This window comes from Canis aureus, chromosome 4 (genome assembly GCF_053574225.1).
Source record: "Canis aureus isolate CA01 chromosome 4, VMU_Caureus_v.1.0, whole genome shotgun sequence".
Taxonomy (NCBI): Eukaryota; Metazoa; Chordata; class Mammalia; order Carnivora; family Canidae; genus Canis; species Canis aureus.
Genome location: NC_135614.1, coordinates 68,638,221 through 68,663,408, shown reverse-complemented (window position 1 = coordinate 68,663,408; position 25,188 = coordinate 68,638,221). Strand labels below are relative to the sequence as shown.

The 25,188-nt window shown below is 44.0% G+C and overlaps 2 long non-coding RNA genes across 2 annotated transcripts; one reads left to right on the top strand and one right to left on the bottom strand.

The window, feature by feature from the left end:
- Positions 1-321: 321 nt before the first annotated feature.
- Positions 322-10,590, bottom strand: LOC144312913 (uncharacterized). Its single transcript, XR_013378560.1, has 3 exons — positions 10,413-10,590; positions 1,640-1,844; positions 322-740 (listed from the first exon to the last, which is right to left on the bottom strand). It is a non-coding gene; the product is annotated as an uncharacterized LOC144312913 (long non-coding RNA).
- Positions 10,591-12,139: 1,549 nt separating this feature from the next.
- On the top strand, positions 12,140-24,988 carry LOC144311928 (uncharacterized). The gene is made up of 5 exons (XR_013377403.1): positions 12,140-12,403; positions 16,102-16,236; positions 17,272-17,500; positions 20,570-20,783; positions 24,125-24,988. It is a non-coding gene; the product is annotated as an uncharacterized LOC144311928 (long non-coding RNA).
- Positions 24,989-25,188: the final 200 nt, after the last annotated feature.

The following is a 25,188-nucleotide window of genomic DNA, read 5'->3' as shown; positions in this document are numbered from 1 at the left end:
CTGGCTGAATGGAGTCCTTGGGGCTGCTGGCTGCTGGACCTCTTGGAGGCCCAGTACTTGAGAGCAAGTTTGACCAGGGGTCGTCCTGACCTCTGTGGCTCTGATGTCTGGGTGCCCCCCCACCAGCAAAGCCAGGTGACCAAGAGTCCTGCCTAGAAACAGCATCCCCACAGCCACCCCTAAACCTGGTCCTTCTCCGATAGACAAACCAGGAACATATGGGAGGAAGAATTTCCCTTCTGTGGGAATTGAGAAAAAGAGGAAAATGTACAAAGCAGTCTCAAGGACCCGCCCCCCGCCACCGCAAAGAGGCAGGTGGCTACAGGCTCCTCAGTGGGTCTGGATGGTCTGGGGGTGCCTTGGATTACTTGTGGGTTTCCTTTTTTTTTAAATTTTATTTATTCATGAGAGACACAGAGAGAAAGGCAGACATAGGCAGATGGAGAAGCAGGCTCCTCGCAGGGAGCCCGATGTGGGACTCAATCCCAGGACTCTGGGATGGCAACCTGAGCTGAAGGCATATGGCCAACCACTGAGCCACCCGGGTGCCCCTCCTCATGGGTCCCCTGATGGGTGGGGGCGCCCCGCTTCGGGTCTTCCAGGCTCTCCACATCTGTTACTGGGCAGTGCCAGCATAGCAGCCCACAGATGGGTAAGCATATCCCAGTGGAAGTCTTGGCGGTGGCTTCAGAAGCTGCCAGCCCATGGGGTTTAGTGATTTCCTGGCCTCTTGAACAGTCCTAAATGGATAGAAAGAAGCAGGATGGTGACAAGAAGCTTAGGAGCAAAGTGCAACAGAAGATGGAATTAGAGATATTAGCATAAAAGCCTATCATGTTGGTTGAAATTATCCTGAGTCAAACTCTGTGGCTAATAGATTGGCATAGTGGCTGAAAATAAGTACTTTGGGCTTGGGGGAGAGGACTATTTAAGGGGACCCTGGTTTATACAGAGATTATTACTGCTCGGAATCCTACTGGTAATCCTGGAGCAGAGACTAGATCCCTGTTCTGCCAGCGGATCAATGCTGGCCGGTAGCCCCTCAGGGATGATCTGAGATGTCAATGAGGAGCAGGGAAGGGGTAGTTGCCCAGGTCCTAGCGGGGTCTTTCACTCTCCCAGCTTTGACTTCTATGTCTGAGTTGCTAAATTGAAAGGCCTTCAGAAGGTGTGCATGTGTGTAACAGCCAGAAGCCGAGATCTCAGGCTCCAGAGGAAGGCCGAGTTAAGATGAGTTCTGTGTCTTTCTGAACAAGTGACCCTCAGCAAGTTTTCTAATTTCTCTAGGCCTTATTTTATAATATTTGAAAAGGAAGCCAAATTTGTTCTTGTTTCACAAGGTAGCTTTCATGAATGCATTCGATAGTACTCGTTAAAGTTTTGACGGTGTCTGGCAAAAAATAATTTCCTCAGTTGTTCCTAATATCATTATTACTGATTTTACAAGGCACAGAAAGATGTTCTCAATGGGAACAAATGTAAAATGGCAACTTTTTTGATGTACTCATTCTGTAAGTGCGTTATTTTTACTTCTCTTAACCGTGATGAGACTGTGTTGTAATACATTCTTCATCTGAGTCAGTGTACCACAACATTGATGGACACAAATGGAATTTCTCGTTCAGATATTAGTGTTTACCGTAATGAAATTTGATGATTATCAACATTTAACAGGCAAGTTGGGAGAGTCTTCCATGTTGTAGGTGCTGTGATGGGAGCCACACACACAAAGATGAAAAAGTGCCTGCAGCCTTCACAGACCTTGCAAACTAGTGAGAGCGCAAAGACATAGTCAAGAGACCTTGCTCTCCTGAGTACAGCCAACTCCATGTGCATCAGGCTATCTGTTTAAAGACCAGAAAGAAATGGTACTGAATATGTTTTATTTTCCCCACGGATTGAGAAAAATAGGCAGTTATAGAATAATAGATGAGGAATAATGAAACAGTAAAAAAGGATGATCAGCATCAAGTACCGACAAAGTGCATTAGTAAAAGTACATAACAGGAATAGCAGATCAGAATCAAGGAGGCAATAGACTCGAGTGTAAATATTGACAGAGTGTCTCCTTGGATTACCTTTGGCTCTAAAGTTCTGGGAGAATCCTGACGCAAGGTAATCCTAGCATGTTCATGCTAAAATTTACTGAATTGACATTGGCAGCCCAAACAGATTCTTGAAAATATTTTGCACATGTATCTATTTTGCACACGATTTTTCATCATAAACACACTGTCTGAATGCTCAAGTTTGAATGAATTTATCCTGGTATGTGTCAGACACCTTTGGATGTGGTCCTTTTTTTAATTCAAATTTTTATTTTATTATTTGTTTCTTTTTATTTATAAAGATTTTATTTATTTATGCATGAGAGGCACAGAGAGAATGGTAGAGACATAGGTAGAGGGAGAAGCAGACTCCCTGCGGGGAGCCCAATGTGGGGACTGGACCCCAGGACCCCAGCATCATGCCCTGGGTGAAGGCAGGTGCTCAACCATGGAGCCACCCAGGTGCCCCTCAAAATGTTATTTGGAAAAATTCAAGTACACACTCTATGTACAAATAGAGAAAAAAGTACAAGGAACCCTTATGTATTGCCCAGTCTTCTTTTTATTTTTGAAGATTTTATTTATTTATTCATGAGAGACAGAGAGAGAGAGACGGGAGGGGCAGAGACACAGGCAGAGGGAGGAGCTGGCTCCATGCAGGGAGCCCAATGTGGGACTCAATCCTGGGATTCCAGGATCACACCCTGAGTGGAAGGTAGGCACTAAATCGCTGAGCCACCTAGGGATTCCCTATTGCCCAGTCTTTAACCATGATCGACCTTTGGCAATCTCATTTGATCTATGTGTCCCAGATTTCAGGTAGAATGTTTTATTTTATTTTATTTTATAGATTCCATTCATTTGAGCAAGAGAGAGAGAAAGAGCACATGAGGTGGGGGGCGGGCAAAGGGAGAGGGAGAAGCAGGGAGAAGCAGACTCCCTGCTGAGCAGGGAGCCCAATTCAGAGCTAGATCCCAGGACCTGGAGATCATGACCTGAAGCTGAGATCATGATCTGAGCAGAAGGCAGGTGCTTAACAGACTGAGCCACCCAGGGGCCCCTCAGGTAGAAAGCTTGAAACCAGATCAGAAACATCTTATCATTGTACCTGTCAATACTATAGCATTTACGTAGAACAGATCAGACTTTGTTCATAATGCCATCATCATATCTTATAACTTTAACAGGAATTCTTTAATACCATTTGGCAGTCAGTACTCATTTCATCCTCTTCTGGTTGCCTCAAAAGTATCTTTTTTTAAAAAAAATATTTATTTATTTTAGACAGAGAGAGAGAGAGAGACAGAGAGCGCACCCATGAGCTCGCAAGCACTGGGGGGATAGGAAGAGGGAGAGAGAGAGTCCTGAGCAGAGTCTGTGCTGAGCATGGAGCCAACCCAGGGTTCAATCTCACAACCCTGAGATCACAACCCAAGCAGGAACCAAGAGTTGGATGCTTAATTGACTACCACCCAGGCACCCCAATATTTTTTTTAAAAACTTTTTTATTTTTAAGTGGGGCTCAAACTTACAACCCTGAGAGTAAGAGTCCCATGCTCTACTAACTGAGCCAGCCAGGCATCCTCAAAAGTACCTATTTATATTTGAATTCTTTACATGAGGATTCATGTACTGCATATGGTTAATATATCTCTTGACACTCTTGATTTATGATTCCCAGTACACCTTTTTTTCCTTGCCTTTCATTTCTGAAAAAGCAGGGTAATGTATCCAGTAGAATCATCCACATTCTGGATTTGACTGACTGATTGCTATGTGTTGCTTTTTCTTTTATTCCTCATAAGTCTTGTATGCTGTTAGATTTATAGGTATGATTGGATTTAGACTGAATTTTTAGGGACAAGAATACTTCATAGGTGGTGCTGTGTTTTCTTTTAATTAGGGGCCATGTAGCCTGTATTGTATCACCCTAATCATGGGTCCCTCTGTTAGTGAGAGTCAGAAATTATTAGAGAAGCTCCTGGGTGAGAACCATGCTTCAGGATCGGCTTCAGTATGAGAACTGCCTACAGCTAAGACTAAAGGAAAAGAAGAAGGTTGGTAGCTTAATGTGGAAATCCCGACATGCTTCACAATGGACAATGGCTGGGAAGAGGGACAGTTTATGGAAAGAAGAAAAGCTTCCATTCATTGAAGGATACATGAAAAGTGATAGATGACACTAAATAGAAGGTTAATATAGAATGGCTAAAGTGAACATGGAGAGAAGCTGCAAATCATTCTTGAGAAGGTAACACACTAAATAAAACTATGAAACTATCAAGAAGACACAAGTTAGAAACATGGGTGACTCATTGCTCTGGTGGTAAGGACTTGAAGTGAATAGACCTGTCAAGGGCTGGTATTGCTGTTAATTCTGAAAAGCATGATGGCAGTGTGTGTGGAAGGTCGTGTCCTTTGTTCTTCTAAACCCCACTCCTGGACCCGTATCACAGAAAGGGTCTCCTCTAGGTCCCTGGGGATTCCTACAAGATGCCGCTCATCTCGATATTGTTTGTGAGGGAGAGGGGCTGGAGGCAACTGTGAGGTTTCTGTAAAATGTCCTGTATTCATTCTAGAACACGGCGTGTAGCAGTTGGAAAAACAAGTTGCGCATAGAGCTAAATTGATTAATCTTAAAATCCTAATGAGGAGTGAATTATTAAATAGAAGTTTGTACCAGAATAACATTTCTATATGTGAAGAATGTTTACACACCCAAAGCTACAAATTCTATACAATACATAGATAACTACTTGTAAGCCAAAATTTTACCTGCAGCATTGTTTATAACCTAACTTAGAAGTGATATGTCACGACTTTCATCATATTTACGGATCATACAGATCAATCTCAGAACAATGTGCGAGGGGACCACATAAACGTGTACATGCCAGAACCATTGCTGGCCATCTTGGAGGCTGGCTATCACATTACTTTAAAGTTTAGTCTAGATTAAGAAAAGTAGTTACATAATAATTCTCAAGAGGTATAATATCATTAATGCAGCAAAAGTTCCTACAAACCATATAAAACCGCTCCAAATTTAAAGAAATAGAAATTTAAAATTGGGATATATATTTTACCTATCATAGGTATTTTAAGTTGTTGATACCCCATGTTATTAAGAGTGTAGGGCAGTAGACACTCTCATATACTTCAAGTTGAATTTGTTGCTACTGTATTTTGAAGACAATAAAGCTAAATGAACTAACTTTATAACACACAGAACTTTATACAACATATAAATTTAACTTTTAGCAATATATTTCACCATTCCATACGATAAAGATAACTTAAGCCAAAGAGTCGAAACTGGGAAATGTCTAATCATAGGAAATTGGAAATAAACATTCCCCTTAAAATGACATATATGGTTGGTAAAAAAAAGTGAGCAGTCACTATAGCCATAATAAAAGTTGGCTGGATGTTAAGGATGTTAAGAGGTAAAAGAGAGTCACAATGGTATCTAGATTATGATTTTTTTTTTTAGATTATGATTTTTTTTTAAGGTTTTATTTATTTATTCATTAAAGACACAGGCAGAGACAGAAGCAGGCTCCATGGAGGGAGCCTGACGTGGGACTCGATCCCGGGACTCCAGGATCATGTCCTGGGCCGAAGGGAGACTCAACCACTGAGCCACCCAGGCATCCCTAGATCATGATAAAGTATTTGTATATAACTAGAAAAAATACAGGAAGCTCTACAGTTTTTAAGAAATACTTAGGGCATATTTGGCGTAAAATTCAGAATGTAGAAAATTTTACACAGGCAAGTGAGTGCCCATCCTGATAGAACCCTGAGCACCTTTGCCTGGGGTACCAGTCTGTAACATGGTATTTCCATTGTGGAAAGTATCACTATTTCTGTTAATTGGGAGAAATAAAGAGCATAATACGCCTTCACTTGGCTTCAGATCTGCTTTGATGAAAATAGTCTTGGGGCCAATTGTGTGTGGGTTGGGGGGTGGGAATTCAGGCTTTAATAAATTTTGGACTTTAGAATCTCTAGTGAGACAGTATAGAACTGTACTCCACAGGCTATCGTGTTTAATGGCAAGCAGGATTGTAGAATACTTCCTTGTCTCAGTCTATACAGGAGATATTTTATTTTTAAGATTTTATTTATTTACTCATGAGAGACACAGAGAGAGAGAGAGAGAGAAAGAGAGAGAGAGAGGCAGAGAGAGAAGCAGGCTCCGTGCAGGGACCCGACGTGGGACTCCCGGGTCTCCAGGATCAGGCCCTGGGCTGAAGGCGGCGCTAAACCCCCGAGCCACCCTGGCTGCCCCTATACAGGAGCTATTTATCCCTTTCTCCAACCCCCATTGATTAGTCAGTGTTTTGGAAACAAAAACAGAAAAGTAGAGGAAAAAGAAACTCTAATTTCTGCCAAACTCTTACCTTCAGTGATTGTCACTTTTCTTACATACAATCCTTGGAACCAAAAATTATTGTATTTAAATGAAGGCACCCGAGCACCTCCAACATACCCCAATGTCTTCAATTCCTCAGGTGCTAGAATGTATGTTTCACAGCTAACTGTGTTGGAGAAATCAGAATTGAATCTGTAGTAACAGGAATATCAACCTGCAGTCAAACAGATGGACGTAAACAATGTTTTCCAATTCTCCCAGAAAGGCCAACAGGGACAGGATAAGCGACAGCCTCAGACCAGTGAGGGTGACGCGGTGAATCTCGGTGACAGGGAAAGATGGAAAGGGGGGGATGGATATATCAGAAAAGAAAGGAAAGGAAAGGGTTTAGGAAATAGCTCTTGGGGAAGAAAGCCCGGAGCATTCAAGTACTACAGAGCTAATAGAGTTGGACACTTTGCCCTTCCAGAATTGCTGGAAAAGAGCAACTGGCATCAAATCCCAGTTAACATTTATTGACTTTACACGGTGCTGCATGTATGCCTAAGGGAGTGCACCCTCTAAACACATCGCTAGGGTGGGAAGTATAATTAAACCCTGTTCCCGGGGTCCCGGGGTCCCAGGGGGGCTCAGTCGGTTAAGCGTCTGCCTTCTGCTCAGGTCGTGATCCCGGGCGTCCTGGGACTGAGCCCCGAATCGGGCTCCCTGCTCAGTGGGGAATCTGCTTCTCCCTCTCTGTCTCCCTCCGCCCCTCCTCCCACCTGTGTGCATGTGCTCTCTCACAAATGAACACATGAAATCATTAAAAACCAAACCAAACCAAACCCTGTTTTCCTTAATGAGGACAAAGAGGCAGAAGGGATAAAGTAAGTTTTGAAAGTCAAGAGGTGAGAAATTTGAAGAATGACTACAGCAGACTTCTGATTCTAAAACCATCAGCCTACATAGCCCAGCTGTCTGGGCCTCCATGGTCACTGGACTCCCTCCCACCTGCCCGCTGCCCCATCCTGGGAATGCAGAGACTCCTCTTCCTTGGACCTCCTCTGAGTTCCCAAGGTGACAGATACCAAACAAGCCCTCATCTGGTTTGTGTGTTTGGTGGGAGAGAGGAAATTCAAGAAACACTGGTGCCGATGACAAGCTATCTGAAGATACTAGGAGGTACCTCAAGACAGACTCTGAGGGAAAATATCCTAGGCCTAGCAGCAGAACGTTTATTTTTCTTTCTTTCTTTTCTGTGGCTCTATTCTTTTTTTAAATTTTTTTTTTAAATTTTTATTTATTTATGATAGTCACACAGAGAGAGAGAGAGAGACAGAGACACAGGCAGAGGGAGAAGCAGGCTCCATGCAGAGAGCCTGATGTGGGACTCGATCCCGGGTCTCTAGGATCAGGCCCTTGGCCGAAGGCGATGCTAAACCGCTGAGCCACCCGGGCTGCCCTTGCGGTTCTGTTCTAATAAAACTTTATTTAATTTTTTTTATTTTAATTTTTTCTTTTTTTAATTTCAATTCAATTTGCCAACATACAGTATAACATCCAGTGCTCATCTCATCAAATGCCCTCAATGCCCATCACCCAATCACGCCATCCTTCCACCTGCCTCTCCTTCTGCAACCCTCAGTTTGTTAGGAGTCTTCATGGTTTGTCTTCTTTTCTAATTTTTCCCTACTGAGTTTCCCTCCTTTCCCTGATAGTCCTTTTCACTATTTCTTATATTCTGCATATGAATGAAACCATAAGAACATTTGTTTCTTGATTGATTTTTTTGCCCCTCTTGCTCTTCCCATCATGTTGTCCTATCTCTCGGATCTTAGGCGACAGCTTTGGTGAGACGGTCTTGCTGACTGACTGCCTTCTTATTGCTAATCTTTTGTTTTTGAGAAAGAGATCAGATAAAATGCAGGTTTCATAAGAAGAAAACCACAGTTGTTTTTCTCACCCTGGTAGCACAAGTAGGTGGCAGCTGTGGTTCCACCTGCCTGACAGGAAGGGTGTAATGTGGTGCATACAGCGAATCTCCTGTAAATATTCTGGTTCTAATTTGAACCATTATTGTGCCGTATAAGTAAACTAATTTTATTTATTTATTTTTTTTAAAGATTTTATTTATTTATTCATGATAGTCACACAGAGAGAGACAGAGAGGCAGAGACACAGGCAGAGGGAGAAGCAGGCTCTATGCACCGGGAGCCCGATGTGGGATTCGATCCCGGGTCTCCAGGATCACGCCCTGGGCCAAAGGCAGGCGCCAAACCGCTGCGCCACCCAGGGATCCCAGTAAACTAATTTTAAAGAGGTTTATTTTCTCTAGATAAGTTTACATCTAGGAAAGTCTTTTAGAGTACAGTTTATAAATTGGGTTACCACGCTGCTTTAAGTAGAAGACACAATTGTTTTTAAAAAGTTATCTATTATTTATTCATGAGACACAGTGAGAGGCAGAAACACAGGCAGAAGGAGAAGCAGTCTCCCTGCCGGGAGACTGATGCAGGACTTGATCCCAGAACCCCGAGATCACGACCTGAGCCAAAGGCAGATGCTCAACTATGGAGCCACCTTGTGCCCAGAGGGACAGTATTTTTGAATAAAGAAAGAAAGATATCCAAAATATTGATAAATGACAAGTTGTTGATTCCTGTTATAATAGGATTTCTTTGGAGGGAAGTAAAAATAGTATGTTTACATTTGTGTAAAATTATAGAAAGCCTCCAAAATATATCCATTGTGGTTGCTTGTCATTTGGGCGGTAGAGAAAGTGAGGATGGAACTTCTGCTTTCACTTTATACTTTACTGTTTTATTTCTTTTTTAAAAATATTTTATTTATTTATTCATGAGACACACACACACACACACAGAGAGAGAGAGAGAGAGAGAGAGAGGCAGAGACACAGGCAGAGGGAGAAGCAGGCTCCATGCAGGGAGCCTGATGTGGGACTCGATCCCGGGTCTCCAGGATCGTGCCCTGGGCTGAAGGCAGGTGCTAAACCGCTGAGCCACCCAGGGATCCCCCTGTTTTATTTCACTTGGAAAGAAATATGTATTATTTTGATTATAGAATATTAAGGATAACTAAAAAATGAAAGAATTCTAATGCTATTCACTTTAAAGAATTCTACTGATATTTATGAAGAATGGATATATGATAGGTACTATATGATAAGTTTTATTTTTAGTATCTTATTTATGTATTTATTATTTAGCTATTATTATGTACAATTTACTGGTAAGGAAATGTAGCTTTGCAGAATCTGAGTAATTTGTTTGCATGAGGGGCTGCTTTGCAAGTGTTTAGTCTGGTAATGTAGCTCCCCATTGGGACACCCCACAGCTCTGTGTGTTATAGTCACCACGGCCAAGCATTCACATTCACTTTCCCACTGGAGGGGCCCTCGGGTGGCTCAGTCCGTTAAGCATCTGCCTTTGGCTCAAGTCATGACCCTGGAGTCTGAAGATGGAGTCTGAGGATGGAGTCTGAGGATTGAGCCCCAGAATCAAGCCCCGTGGGGCTCCCTGCTCAGTGGGGAGTCTGCTTCTCCCTCTCCCTGTGCTCCTCTCCCCACTGTTCTCTCTCTCACTCTTACTCTCGCTCAAATAAGTAAATACATAAAATCTTAAAAAAAAAAAAAAAAACAACAACAACCAATACTTTCCCACCTGGAGAGACTTATCCAAAATCACGTGGCTACTGAGTGGATATATAACCTATTCAATTTGCTCTTAAGGAAGATTAAAAAAATGATATACATTTTTGGTAAGATATGGGGAAAAATAATGTGGCCTCAGAAGAGTTCAATGGCAGCAGCTCTTTCTGCCCGAGGACACTGCCCCATTCTTTAAAACCGCCTTTTTCCACTGGAAAAACCCCACAAACAAACCCAGGAACAAAAGAGGCACCCCCTGGAGTGCTAAATCCAGAGAAGTGAACCTCCGCAATTGACTGCGACGTCAAGTCTAGAGAAGGAAGAGACAAAAAATACTTACATTAGCGCATGTGAAGCCTTCCTTGAAAACAAGAATGGGAACTCTCTCCAGAAATGTGAATTCCTAGGGGTGGTCTCTAGGTGTCTGGAGGATGGACCCTGAGAGCAAGAGTAAGCCCAACTGGCAAGGGATCACTGAGGATTCCAGTGGTGACCCCAGGAAAGTGGCTTCAGCATTTCCTGGGCTAAGGAGCAGAAATGTATCTGCCAGGTGTGAACAGTGTATTTCACTTGCATTGTACAGAGTGGGTGGTACCTGGGGGGCTGTCACACCCAGAGCAGTGGGGTTTCACAGTGGGGACTCACATTCCCAAGGCAGAAACCTGCTGAGCAGCCTTGGTTTCATCTAACTCCCCAAACCAGAAACTACTCACTGTGTCAGGAGATTTTATTAGGGAATCTTGATTTATACAATCTAAAGTTACACTTATTCTTAAATCAAAATGTTACTGGTCTCCAGTGACTGTGAAAGTTTCCTTGAAAGATCACTTACAATGTTTTGCTCTTACACATTTTTTCTTTTCTATTCTGTCCTGGAAGACGTTAGTGTGTCATAATTTAGAAACTAAGCAGCCCAAATGATATGGGGTAATATAATCTGATACACTTAGGAAGAAAATGCAAAAACACACCTTTACACACAATTGGTTGGATCTCCCTTACCAATCTCTTGGGTACATCTCTGGCCAATCTCATAATTTACTGGATCAGTATCATATATCTGAGTAGTCTTATTGTCAGCAATCAATTGAAACTGAATTGAAATTTCCATCTTTCATCCAAATCACATCTTACGGTTGTCTGGAGGCCAAGAAGCCCTCTTGGACAGGATGGTTCCAGTCCAGATACCTCCCACTTGGGTCACCAGTTGCTTTCTATCTGTTCATGATTGTATTAAACTTGTTCTAGACTCAGAGCCCTTGTACTTTATATTCTCTCTTTCTGATAACACCTCTCTCAGACTCTGCACGGCTTCCTCCATTACATTATTCAGATCTCAGTTGAAAGGACACCGCCATATCTGACAATTCCTTGACTGCCCTAGCTTAGATAGCACCCTCCCAGCTACAGTCTTTCCAATTATCTTGTTTAATATTCTTGATAGTACTTATCATACACACATATATATATATTTTTAATTTGTGAGCATGTTTCCTGCTTGTTTCCTCCCATGAATGTGTCAGGCACATCACACATAATTCACATCTGTGTTGTCAATCACTGTATCTCCAGGGCCTTGATCACCATGTAGCATAATGTAGGCACTTAGTAGGTATTCATGAATGAAAAAGGAAGGAGTTGGGGATCCCTGAGTGGCGCAGCGGTTAGGCGCCTGCCTTTGGCCCAGGGCACGATCCTGGAGACCCGGGATCGAATCCCACATCGGGCTCCGGGTGCATGGAGCCTGCTTCTCCCTCTGCCTATGCCTCTGCCTCTCTCTCTCACGCTCTCTGTGACTATCATAAATAAATAAAAATTAAAAAAAAATTAAAAAGAAAAAAAAAAGAAAAAGGAAGGAGTGTATGCAAAATAATCTCCAGGCATTGGCTCAACAGAGGAAGGGCAGGTGTAGATATCTTCCTTGGAAGCCTTTGTTCCTTTGTTTCATTTTGCTTCTCAGAAGATGCAAGTAAACTTGCTATGACCACGTAATGCTATGACCCAATCAGTTAGACCTGTAAAGCTTTCCTGAACTTGCTTTGATTAATGTCATGCAGAAAGAGCATATTTACCCGCTTCCTCTCACCACGCCAGGCTTTCTGAAGCAATCCAGTTTTCAGCATTGGGTTTTTGCTAATTAAAAGTGCTAGACTGGAAGACCGCTCCTTCCTTCTCTCTCTTGGCCCAGACACTGTTTTGCCATCCAGGAGCCTGATGGATGAGAGCTTCATCTGTCTTGCTGAGAGGGTTTGGTTGTCTGCCCGCAAGAGGTGGGAACCCTGGTTACTGTCGCAACTGCACATGATAGAAGCATGGACCTGCAGCATCCAGGTACTGAGAAGAGGCTCAGCCGAAGGCCTCAGACTGCTGAGAATAAGGGAGATCTGGAGACTTTCTTCATGCTACCAGCAGTTTGAAAAGCCACCTAGATAAGCTTACCTGGGAGTTGATACTGAGTTTCCAACTGGGCCATAGCAGATCCAGGGGAGGGGAGTTCTCTAGACCATGTGGCTGAATGGGACCCAGAAACGCTGAGACATGTCATTGCTGGTGGAAGCTGAGAGTCCTGTGACCTGATTTCCATTCAGGCAGGGATCCTGGAACTCTGCCCCCTTTAACCTGAACCTGGTGGCTTAGCCACAGCGCTTTCCTCTCCAGCCTGGCTTTTCCACTTCTTCCAAGTCCTGCTGTTGGAGCCGGCAGCCCACCCAGTGCTGGGTTCGTGGTACTGTAGGACAGCTTTTCAAAAGCATTTACTTCATTTTATTTGAAGGGCTACATAGTTTTGGGTTTTCAGATGTACCATAGTTTTCCCCAACTCTTTCCTGTAAAACACGTTTGTTTGTTCATTTTAATAGATTTTCTTCTTTCTTTTTTAAAGATTTTATTTTTATTTGTTTGAGACAGAGAGAGAAAGACTGCAAGAGGGGGGAGGAATAGAGAGAGGGAGAAGCAGACTCCTCACTGAGCAGGGAGCCCCATGGGGAGCTTGATCCTGGGACCCTGGGATCATGACCTGAGCCAAGGCAGACACTTGACCCACTGAGTTATCTGGGCACCCCGACTTTCTTTAAAGTGGTTTTAGGGCACAGCAAAATTAAACAGAAAAGAGGGAGAGTTCCCATGTACTCCTCCTTTCACACTAGCATAGCTACCCCTACTATCAACATCCTTCACCAGGGTGGAATATTTATTCCCAGTTATGAACCTACAGGGACCACCTGATTTCAGAAACGCTGTGCTGGAGAGTTCTATCCATGTTGACAATACTCCATCAAATATGGGTATTGGTGGGTGTTCTGTTTTTCCTGAAGCCATGAAAGACCCCTTAGCCATGTGTAGTGCTGAAGAGTGAATACCCCGGGTTGTAAGTCTCAAACCCTGGGGGATGGAACATTTATGGATCAGGAAAAAATAATGGAATGGAGGGCTTAAAGAATTTGGCAAGTGTGTGCTTGGCGTAATACGATGTACTGATTCAAAGCAAGCATATAAATATCACAGGCATCTGAGTGTTCTATTTCTTCTCACCGTTTGTTACTTTCTGGGCAGTTTTGTAAATATAGATGATGCAACTCTCTGAGCCATGGTTTCCAGGAAAGGCAGTGAAGTAGTAGGTACAGGTCTTGGCCCGAACAGCTGCTACAGTCTTTAACCATTTTCAACCTTTGGCAATCTTGTTTGATTCACGTGTCCCAGATCTCAGGTAGAATGCTTTAAAGCAGATCGGAGACATCATTTCATTGAACTCATCAATACTGTAGCATTCACGTAAAACAGATCAGACCTTGTTCCTAATGCCATTATCTTATAATTTTAACAGGAATTCTTTAATATCACCTAGTAGTCAGTACTCATTAAATTCTCCCCAGTTGCCTCAAAAGTATCTTTTTGTACTTGAGTTCTTTACATGAGGGTTCAAAGGAGGTTCGTGCACTGCATATAGTTAATATATGTCTCTTAAAACTCTTGATTTATTATCCCCAGTCCACCTTTTTTCCCCCTTGCCTTTAATTTCTGAAAGAGCAGGGTAATATATCCTGTACAATTGTCCACATTCTGGATTTGGCTGATTGATTGCTATGTGTTGCTTATTCTTTTATTCCTCATAATTCTTTCTCTTTTTTTAAAAAGATTTTATTTATTTACTGATGAAAGACACAGAGAGAGATGTAGAGACATAGGCAGAGAGAGAAGCAGGCTCCCCATGCGGAGCCCGAAGCCGGACTCCATCCTGGATCCCAGATCATGACCTGAGCTGAAGGCAGATACTCAACTACTGAGCCACCCAGGCATCCCCCTCATGACTCTTGTATATTGTTAGATTTAGTGATGTGATTGCATTTAGACTGAATTTTTAGGGACAAGAATACTTCATAGGTGGTGGTGTGTTTCCTTTTCATTAGGGGCCATGTAGCCTGTATCTATTGCCCTAATCATGGGTCCCTCTGTTAGTGAGAGTCAGAAATTATTAGAGAAGTTCCTGGGAAAGAACCGTGCTTCAGGATCAGCTTCAGTAGGAGAACCTCCTACAGCTAAGACTAAAGGATGAGAAGAAGGTTGGTAGCTTAATGTGGAAATCCCGACATGCTTCACTATGGACAATGGCTGGGAAAAGGGACAGTTTATGGAAAGAAGAAAAGCTTCCATTCATTGAAGGATACATAAACATGAAAAGTGATAGATGACACTAAATAGAAGGTTAATATAGAATGGCTAAAGTGAACATGGAGAGAAGCCGCAAATCATTCTTGAGAAGGTAACACACTAAATAAAACTATGAAACTATCAAGTAGACACAAGTTAGAAACGTGGGTGACTCATTGCTCTGGTGGTAAGGACTTGAAGTGAATAGACCTGTCAAAGGCTGGTATTGCTGTTAATTCTGAAAAGCATGATGGCAGTGTGTGTGGAAGGTCGTGTCCTTTGTTCTTCTAAACCCCACTCCTGGACCCGTATCACAGAAAGGGTCTCCTCTAGGTCCCTGGGGATTCCTACAAGATGCTGCTCACCTCCATATTGTTTGTGAGGGAGAGGGGTTGGAGGCAACTGTGAGGTTTTTGTAAAATGTCCTGTATTCATTCTAGAACACGGCGTGTAGCAGTTGGAAAAACAAGTTGTACATATAGCTAAATTGATTAATCTTAAAATCCTAATGTATAATATAATTTCATATGTATATATAACTAGGAAAAACATAGTACCTCAATAGTATTTGTGAAATATTAAGGACAGATGTGCTTTAGGATTCAGAATGCAGAGGATTTTAGATGGACTAGAAGGTGCATATTCTGAGATATTATTATTATTTTTAAGATTTTATTTATTTATTCATGAGAGACAGAGAGAGGGAGAGAGAGAGAGAGAAGCAGGCTCCATGCAGGGAGCCCGATGTGGGATTCGATCCCGGGACTCCAGGATTACTACCTGGGCAGAAGGCAGGCGCCAAACTGCTAAGCCACCCAAGGATCCCCTATTCTGAGATATTATAACTGTGACCATCCTGGTCTGGGGTAGCATTCTGTAATGTATCATTACTCTTCGTGATGTTAAAAAAATACTCATGATGATTGTAATAGAGAGCTTGATATATATTTACTTCAGATCTGTTTTGTTGCCTCATAGTTTGGGGACCAAATTGTGAAATAAAAAGACTAGGTTTTAAGAAGTTTTGGACCTTAGAGCTGCTAATAAGAAGTCGTGCTCCCATCTCTGTCTGTGGTCATTGGCAAGGAGGATTGTCGACTATCTACCATAGTCCATTCAGGGACTATTTATCCACATTTCATTCCCCTTTCCTGGTGATCAGTTATTAATTTGGAAAGAAGAAAATAAACAGTAAGGTTAAAAGTGAAAAGTAAAGATGGAATTTCTGGCAATCTTTTATCTTTAACAATTGTCTTTTTTTTTTAACTTGCACTTCTTAGAAGGAAAAATTAAACCAAAAAAATTGAAGTATTTAAGGAAAGGCACACCAGTGTCTCCAGCATATATCAACTGCTCAAAGTAGTATGATTTATGTTTTACAGGCTAGCCCTAACTGAAGGAATTGGAATTGACTGAAGTTACAGGAATGAAATAATATCATCTTGGGTTCAATAGGTGGATACAAGCAACGCTTTTTCAATTCTCTGTGGAAAGATCAAGTAAACACTACTTCCTGGGTAAGTTATAGCCTTGGCTCCAGGAGGGGTGGTGCAGAGAATCTTGTAACAGGGGGAAACGCGGTGTGATATCTTAGAAAATAAGAAAGGGGTGCCTGGCTGGCTCAGTCGGTGGAGCATGGGAGTCTTACTCTTGGGGTTGTGAGTTTGAGCCCCATGTTGGTATAGAGATTACTTAAAAAAATTTTTTTAAGTATTTTACAGAGAGAGCCCCTAATGTAGACTTCAAAAAAATATCTTAGGCCTGCCCAAGGACTACCTCTTTTTTTTTTTTTAAGATTTTATTTATTTATTCATGACAGACACACACACACACACACACACACACACACACACACACACAGAAAGGCAGAGACACAGGCAGAGGGAGAAGCAGGCTCCATGCAGGGAGCCCGACGTGGGACTCAATCCTGGGTCTCCAGGATCACGCCCTGGGTGGAAGGCGTGCTAAACTGCTGAGTCACCGGGGCTGCCCAAGGACTACCTCTCAATTGTATTTTTCCAATACCCCTTTTCTCATCTATTGTCCTATCTGCCAAATCTCAAGGCTGTCTTTGAGGCCAGCAAGGTGGCAGCTGCTCCAGTTAATGACCAGGATCACTCACTCATAGTCCCTATCCAAAGGCGACTTTTGGTTATTCCTGCTGCTCAAACCCAGAGTGTCATGGACCCCAGATAAGACCTCATTGAGCTACACACTGACCCTAAGTTGCATCCCTTTCCAACAGCTGTCCAGTTCCCCTACACACACACACACACACACACACACACACACACACACACTCACACAAAAAGACGCTGGCATTTGTGTACAGTTTTATTGAAAAAAGAACAAAAATTTTATAAAGACAACAAAGACAAAAACTTCTTACATCATTACTGAGCAAATTGGAGATATCTTAATTGAGCCATAATTTTTTTAAGAGGAAGATCCAATAAGAAGAATAATAGAGCTTTTATTGAGAATATTTTTAAAGGAGATGCAATCAAGATTTCCAAGCTGAGATCTCAAAGTTCCTGTTTGTCAAATGACAGGTGGCAACTGCCCACGAGCAGGAAGACAAGGAGGAGTCAACCCACTCCAAGCAGATGGAGGAATCTTGGCAGTGTCTTCTTCTAGCTGGCCCCAGAGGAAGGAGGTACTCACAAGGTCCCAGTTCTGGGGACTCTCTCAAGTTGTCTGTGGACCAGCTGGAGCAGGTTGGCGAGGAAAGTATACCTGGAAGGGAGTCTGTCGGCTTCCTGTGCTTTGCCAACTCTCCAGGTAGTGATTTGAGTCCCATGGGAGTTGGAGTCCTCTGTCTGGTTTTGGCATGTCTGTCCTCTCTTCCAGTGTTCCAGGCACTCTACAAATGTTCCTGTGTGGGCACCAGTGTGGCAGCTTGCAGAAACTGGAAAGCATTCCAGTTGAAATGCTGGCTATCCCAAGAACATGTACACAGAACTGGACACTGTTGTAAGTTGCTTGCTTTCACCATTGCCACTGTGGAGAGGACAATTCATCAGAGTGGAAATAGGGATTGTAAGCAAGCATGCCAATTCTGGAATCGCAGCCCATAACGTCCACATTTTCCAGGCTTGGTGATGTGGTGCTCCTGTGTCCAGGCCACAACTGCCTTCCACTTCACCTCAGTGCTCTGACAGCAGGTCACCTCGCTTGTGCGCACTGGGAATTGGGGTTCTCCATAGTTGTAGGCTGAAGGGACACTGGCTGGGATGTCTTTTTTTTTTTTTAATAAAGATTTTACTTATTTATTCATGGGAAACACACAGAGAGAGGCAGAGACACAGGCAGAGGGAGAAGCAGGCTCCATGCAGGGAGCCCGACGTGGGACTCAATCCTGGGACCCCAGGATCACACCGCGGGCCAACGGCAGCGCTAAACCACTGAGCCACCCAGGCTGCCCTTGGCTGGGATTTCCTTGGCGCCCAAGGCAGATAGCTGCTCTGGGCCCTGGGATACATAGTCGGGTAGATGAGTCTGGGGCAGTGGAAATTCAGAAATTCAGCAGGTGTAGCAGGGGAACAAGATCTATACGACTCTAATTTTCAACAATTACAGTCCCAGAGACACACGGGATCCAGTTCCTGTTGTTGAATTTCTTTCAACAATAGCCCGTTTATGGTGCTGTTTTTTCTTTTCCTCATTCTATTGTTTTCTGTCAGCCTTTCTCAGTCATATTCTGAAACTGTTCTATACCTGGATCATTTCCTCTCTCATCTCAATTTTTTTCCCTGAGATTTTCTTTTCTTTGCAATTTCTAGTTCTTGCGCCTGGATTCCCATGCTTCACTGTCTTCCAAGCTCATGTCCTCTTTGATCTTTCCCATTCTTGTCCACAACTTGATTCTGTTGGGCCCTCAAACCTGGCAGTCCCAAGGCTGATGCAGGGTAAAAGCCACTCCTCCCCTATGGAACTCATGTCTTTCCATACTGTGGAGGCCAACCTGCCTCCTTGTCGTTAAAAGATGGAATATTACTCAGCCATTAGAAACGACAAATACCCACCATTTGCTTCAACGTGGATGGAGCTGGAGGGTATTATGCTGAGTGAAGTAAGTCAATCGGAGAAGGACAAACAGTGTATGTTCTCATTCATTTGGGGAATATAAATAATAGTGAAAGGGAATATAAGGGAAGGGAGAAGAAATGTGTGGGAAATACCAGAAAGGGAGACAGAACATAAAGACTCCTAACTCTGGGAAATGAACTAGGGGTGATGGAAGGGGAGGAGGGCGGGGGGTGGGGGTGAATGGGTGACAGGCACTGAGGGGGGCACTTGACGGGATGAGCACTGGGTGTTATTCTGTATGTTGGTAAATTGAACACCAATAAAAAATAAATTTATTATTAAAAAAAAAAGAAATCTGAACGAGAGGGAGGGGAAGAAGAGCAGACAGAGAGACTTTTGGACTGGAAGGGAGGCCGGTCAGATGGGGAAGCTCCCTCCACATCCAAACCACAAAGCCACTCCAACTCCTCTCTGACCATCTACTATTTTTTTTAAGATTTTATTTATTCATGAGAGACCAGAAAGAGAGAGGCAGAGACACAGGCAGAGGGCTCCAGCAGGAGCCTGATGTGGGACTCTATCCCAGGACCCGGGGATCACGACCTGAGCCAAGTCAGACACTCAACCACTGAGCCACCCAGGTGCCCCTGACCACCTACTTCCATTCTCTGATCCCAATGACCGAGTGTGCTTACTCAGTTCTGCAAGGCGGGCAAGGCAAATGTGGGTTTGTCTTCGTTTTTGAAGCAATCGCAAGACTTCAGCTCTTCTACACAGATATCTGTGGTTTACGGTGGTTTGACTTATGATCTTCTGACTTTATGGTGGTGCTAAAGTGATACACATTCCATAGCGATTGTACTTTGAGTTATGAATTTGAATTTTTTCCCCAGGCTAGTGATACATGGTACGATTCTCTCTTGTGATGCTGGGCAGTGACCCCCACAGCTCCCATGATCACGAGGGTCAGGAACCCATGTGCTTCCAACCATTCTGTTCTCATACGTGTTTGCACACAAGCATTCTGTTTTTCACTTTCAGTATAGCATTCAATAAATTATGTGAGAGGGTCAACACTTTGTTATAAAATAGGCTTTGTGTTAGATGATTTTGCCCAACTGTAGCCTAACGGAAGTGTTCTGAGCACAGTGAAGGTAGGCCTGGCTAAACTGTGATGTTCAGTAGGTTAGACGTATAAAATGCTTTTTCAAATTCTGGTATTTTCAACTTATGATGAGTTTATTGGGACATAACCTCATCATAGTGAAGAATGGTTTGTGTTGAAATGTAGAACTGTCTGTGCGAAAGGAGAAATGTCCTCATAGGAAGACTAAATTAATGCCAGCGCCCATTTTCTGGGTCTTGATTTCTAACATCTGAGGGGACAGAAAAATTTAAAAGACAAACGTGTCCTTACTACAAGCTTTTTCACATCTCCCAGCGCAGCCATTTCCATGTAGGGTGCAGGCTGCAGGACTGAAGAAGTAGAAATCTTTCTCCTAGGACACCAACAGGAAAGAGTAACTCTCTGCAGCATCTAAGACTCCGAGGCCACAGCCTCACCACGCCAAATGGCTGCACTCAGGAGCCTTCACGTTTGCTGGATCTTTACTAGAGTCCATATGGATATTGGTACAAGGCAGGTCCCAAGAGAAGGCGGGAGAGGCGGATTCTGTAGCTGCTAGAATTGTCTGACCTGGGGCTGATGCCCTGGAACCCCACAGCTGTCAATTCAGAGAGCACAAGGCTTAAGGTCTTCCTTTTTCTATTTATCCCCCTAAACTTAACCTGTACCTTCCCCCTTGCTAATGCATCCTCCAGAACATTCAAGGAACGCTGACATCTGCTGTCCGCACTCAGCTGGAGGGTCACACTCAGCTTCAAGGGCGACAGACCCCTGACCAGGTGTCCTCTGCTGTTCCCTCCCTCGCCAATAATACCTCTGACTTCGGGCAAAGTGTTCTAGTTCACCTGCAGCTCTTCCTGCCCCAAGGCCACCTATATTCCTATTGAGCCTGATGCCACCCTCTGAGAGGTAAGCCCACACTGGAAAGTAGGAAGGAGGGTTCAATTGCTGTATACATACACAGTAAGAGAACCGTGACAAGTGTAAGTAGAGGTAAAAGTTCCTTGGCACATCATAGATCCCATTAAGAGCGTTTTTCTCCTAACTTAAAAAAATCTGTAAGTCATCCAGGAGAGGAAAAATCAGGAAGGTTCTGTATGGCAGGAAGAACTTCCAGGGGCGGGTCGCAGGCTCCTTGCAGGGCCCGGGCCGAGGCGCTGGGTGTCCCCTATCCGGGCCCGCCGCCGCCGCCTCGGGTCGCGGTGCCCGCAGCTCCGTGGCCGTCCGGGCCTGGACGCGCGCGCTCGGCCGCGGTTCTGGCCCCGGCAGGTGGGGCCCGGGGCTCCCGCCCGCACCGCGGCGCCCGTCCCCGCAGGCCTGGGGGCGCCGGCAGGAGCGCGGCTGAGCCCCCGGCAGTGCGCGGGCGCCCGGGGGCAGGAGCGGCTCTGGACCTGCCCCCGCGAGGCAGCTCCCCCAGCCGCGGCCGGCGGGGATCCCTCGCCTCGGCCTCCGGAGCGGCCCGGGGCGGGGGGGCGGGGGGGGCACCCAGCTCGGGTCGGGGCGCTGCTCTGGGGCCCGGGGCGTGCGAAGGACGGTCTCAGTCCCGGGGGCGGATCCTCATTTGCCTTGCAAAGTGCCTCCGAGCCCCGTAGGATTAAGGAGAAAATTGCGTCATTCAGGGAGCCGCTGCTGAAGGTTTGAAGAATTCCCCAGGAGTGGATTAAGGGAAGGGCAGGGAGAAAAAAGATGGTCTTTGGGGAGAGAGATACAATTCCTGGCTGTTTCCTTTTACCGTAGAAAACCCCTGCGGGCGCCTGGGTGGCTCAGTCCGTTAAGGGTCCGCCTTTGGCTCAGATCCTGATCCCAGTGTCCTGGGATCCTGGGATTGATTGAGCCGGAGTCGGGCCTCCTGCTCCGAGGGTGAGTGTGCTTGTTCCTCTCCCTCCACTCCTACCCCTATTGGTGCTTTCTCTCTCTCCCTCCTTCCCTTTCCCTCTCCCTCCTCCCCCGCTCTGTCTCTCAAAGAGACAAAATCTTAAAAAGAAGGAAAGGGAAAGGGAGAAAACTGCTGTGCTTGTCAGGCACTCGTGGACAGATCACACTTTTGGCACATCAGAGAAGATTGCCGGGTTTTTAGAGGTGAGAACAGCACGGTTAGATCCTTACAAGGTCCCAAAAATGGTTTATGCTAGAGCTGAATGGAGAGTATAGGTCTTCGTGTACACATATCAAGTAGGTAAATGAGTAAAGAAGTAATTAGGTATAGATGGGAAAAGGAAAGGCCCTGCGCCTTTCTTAGAATTATATTTTTTCTATTTTTGTCTTCATCCAATTATTTGAATCAGAGAGTCAAAGAGAGACTTCAAATACTCCATGCTTTTCAGACGCATTGGATAAGTGCATTGAGTTAATGCCACAGTTTTTAGTGATTTTTTTTTTCAGAACCTCTATCCAGTTTTATGTGATTATGTGCATTCTGTCATTAGTGATTGCTTTCTCTCTGCTCTCTGCTCTCCCTACAATTTGATTGTAATTCTTCCCATTACAAACTTTTTATTTGTGTTTTTGTTTTTAAAGATTTATTTATTTATTCACAAGACAGAGAGAGGCAGAGACACAGGCAGGAGAAGCAGGCTCCCCACAGGGAGCCCGATGTGGGACTCAATCCAGTATCCCAGGATCACACCCTGAGCCAAAGGCGGACACTCAACTGCTGAGCCACCCAGGCGTCCCTTTTCTGTGCTTTTGTAGCAGTCTTGTAATGTATGACATTCTTTTAAGTCTGTATATCTTCAATTCATGTATGGTTATTAAATTATATATCTAATTTAGTACGATTTTCCATTCAACTGCAAGTTTCTAAAATTGTTACCTCTACATTTCTTTTTCTTTTTTTCAAGAATTTATTTTTTATTTGACAGAGAGAGAAAGAAAGCACAAGCGGCCAGAGTAGCAGGAGGGAGAGGGAGAAGCCAGCTCCCCGCTGAGCAGGGAGCCTGATGTCGCTGGATCCCAGGATCCTGGGATCCTGACCAGAGCTGAAGGCAGATGCTTAACTGACCGAGCCACCCAGATGCCCCTGTACACTTCTTTTTAAAAATGTTTTTAAAGTTTATTTTTTAGTAATCTCTACACCTAAGGTGGGGCTCGAACTCGTGACCCAGGATCAAGAGCCGAATGCTCTTCTGACTGAGCCAGCCAGGTGCCCCTGCTACATGTACATTTCATAGGTTGTTTCCAATGCTAATATATTACCTTCTGATGAACCCTGCCACATTTTACCTCTCTGCTGCCCGCAGTGGACATTTGGAATGTTAACTACCCACCCTCACCACATATGATAACTCCTCGTGAGAGAATTTCCCTTGTATACCCATGACTAGAATTATTCCATAAAAAAAGTACAAAAGCCTAACTTTATTGAGTAATGCTATATTTTTCTTCAGGATACATGCAACATTCACCCCTCGACAATAATGCATAAGGATTATTCAATGTGCACATTCCCCGCAAGTATTTGGAATGACCCAATAATCTAACATTTGCCAGGGGCTTGGGGATTCTGAACAGATCAGCAGTGGTGGTAGCTGAGGATTCAGTGTTTTCCGCTTTCTCTTTGGGAGCCACTTTGCTGCATGGTACCGAAAGCCATTCCTGATGTTCAGGCAAAAATCTCTGTTCTCATTATTCCATGAAATTAAAAAAAAAAATTATCCCCTAATAAATTATGTTATGCTTACACTATTTGAGCATATTTCATTTCTGTTCCTTTTTTTTTAAGATTTATTGATTTATTCATAGAGACAGAGAGAGAGAGAGGCAGAGACACAGGCAGAGGGAGAAGCAGGCATCATACAGAGAGCCTGACGTGGGACTCAATCCAGGGTCTCCAGGATCACACCCTGGGCTGCAGGCGCTGCTAAACCACTGCGCCACCGGGGCTGCCCCCTCATTTCTGTTCCTAAAAAAAGCATAAAAAGAAATACAACAGGGAGGCACCTGGGTGACTCAGTCGGTTAAGCATTCCACTCTTGATTTCAGCTCAGGTCATGATCACAGGGTTGTGAGATCTAGCCCCAAGGGTTGGGCTCCAGACCTCCCCTGGGAGTCTGCTTGAGATTCTCTCCCTCCCTCTCCCACTGCCTCTCCCTCTCTAAAATAATAATCTTTTAAAAAAAGAAATATAACAGTGATATCACATTCAACATTACATTAACTTATTACAATCTTTTCCCTTTGACAATCTTAGGAGAATGAATCTAGATTTCCTTAATAATATGTAAATATTTAGTTTTTCTTTCTGTTTTTAGGATATTTTAATAATCTTTGTTTTAAACTAAAAGACAACCTATAGAATGGGAGAAGATATTTGCAAATGACCTATCAGATAAAGGGCTAGTATCCAAGATCTATAAAGAACTTATTAAACTTAACAGCAAAGAAACAAACAATGCAATCATGAAATGGGCAAAAGACATGAACAGAAATCTCACAGAGGAAGACATAGACATGGCCAACAAGCACATGAGAAAATGCTCCGCATCACCGGCCATCAGGGAAATACAAATCAAAACCACAATGAGATACCACCTCACACCAGTGAGAATGGGGCAAATTAACAAGGCAGGAAACAACAAATGTTGGAGAGGATGCGGAGAAAAGGGAACCCTCTTGCACTGTTGGTGGGAATGTGAACTGGTGCAGCCACTCCGGAAAACTGTGTGGAGGTTCCTCAAAGAGTTAAAAATAGAACTGCCCTACGACCCAGCAATTGCACTGCTGGGGATTTACCCCAAAGATACAGATGCAGTGAAAGACTGAGACACCTGCACCCCAATGTTTATAGCAATAACGTCCACAAGAGCCAAACTGTGGAAGGAGCCTTGGTGTCCATCGAAAGATGAATGGATAAAGATGTGGTCTATGTATACAATGGAATATTACTCAGCCATTAGAAACGACAAATACCCACCATTTGCTTCAACGTGGATGGAACTGGAGGGTATTATGCTGAGTGAAATAAGCCCATCGGAAAAGGACAAACATTACATGGTCTCATTCATTTGGGAAATATAAAAATTAGTGAAAGGGAATAAAAGGAAAGAAGAGAAAATGAGTGAAAATATCAGTGAGGGTGACAAAACATGAGAGACACCTAACTCTGGGAAATGAACAAGGGGTAGTGGAAGGGGAGGTGGACGGGGGGTGGGGGGTGGGTTGGGGTGACTGGGTGATGGGCACTGAGGGGGGCACTTGGTGGGATGAGCACTGGGTGTTATGCTAAATGTTGGCAAATTGAACTCCAATAAAATAATTTTTTAAGGGCAGCCCCGGTGGCGCAGCGGTTTAGTGTCGCCTGCAGCCCAGGGTGTGA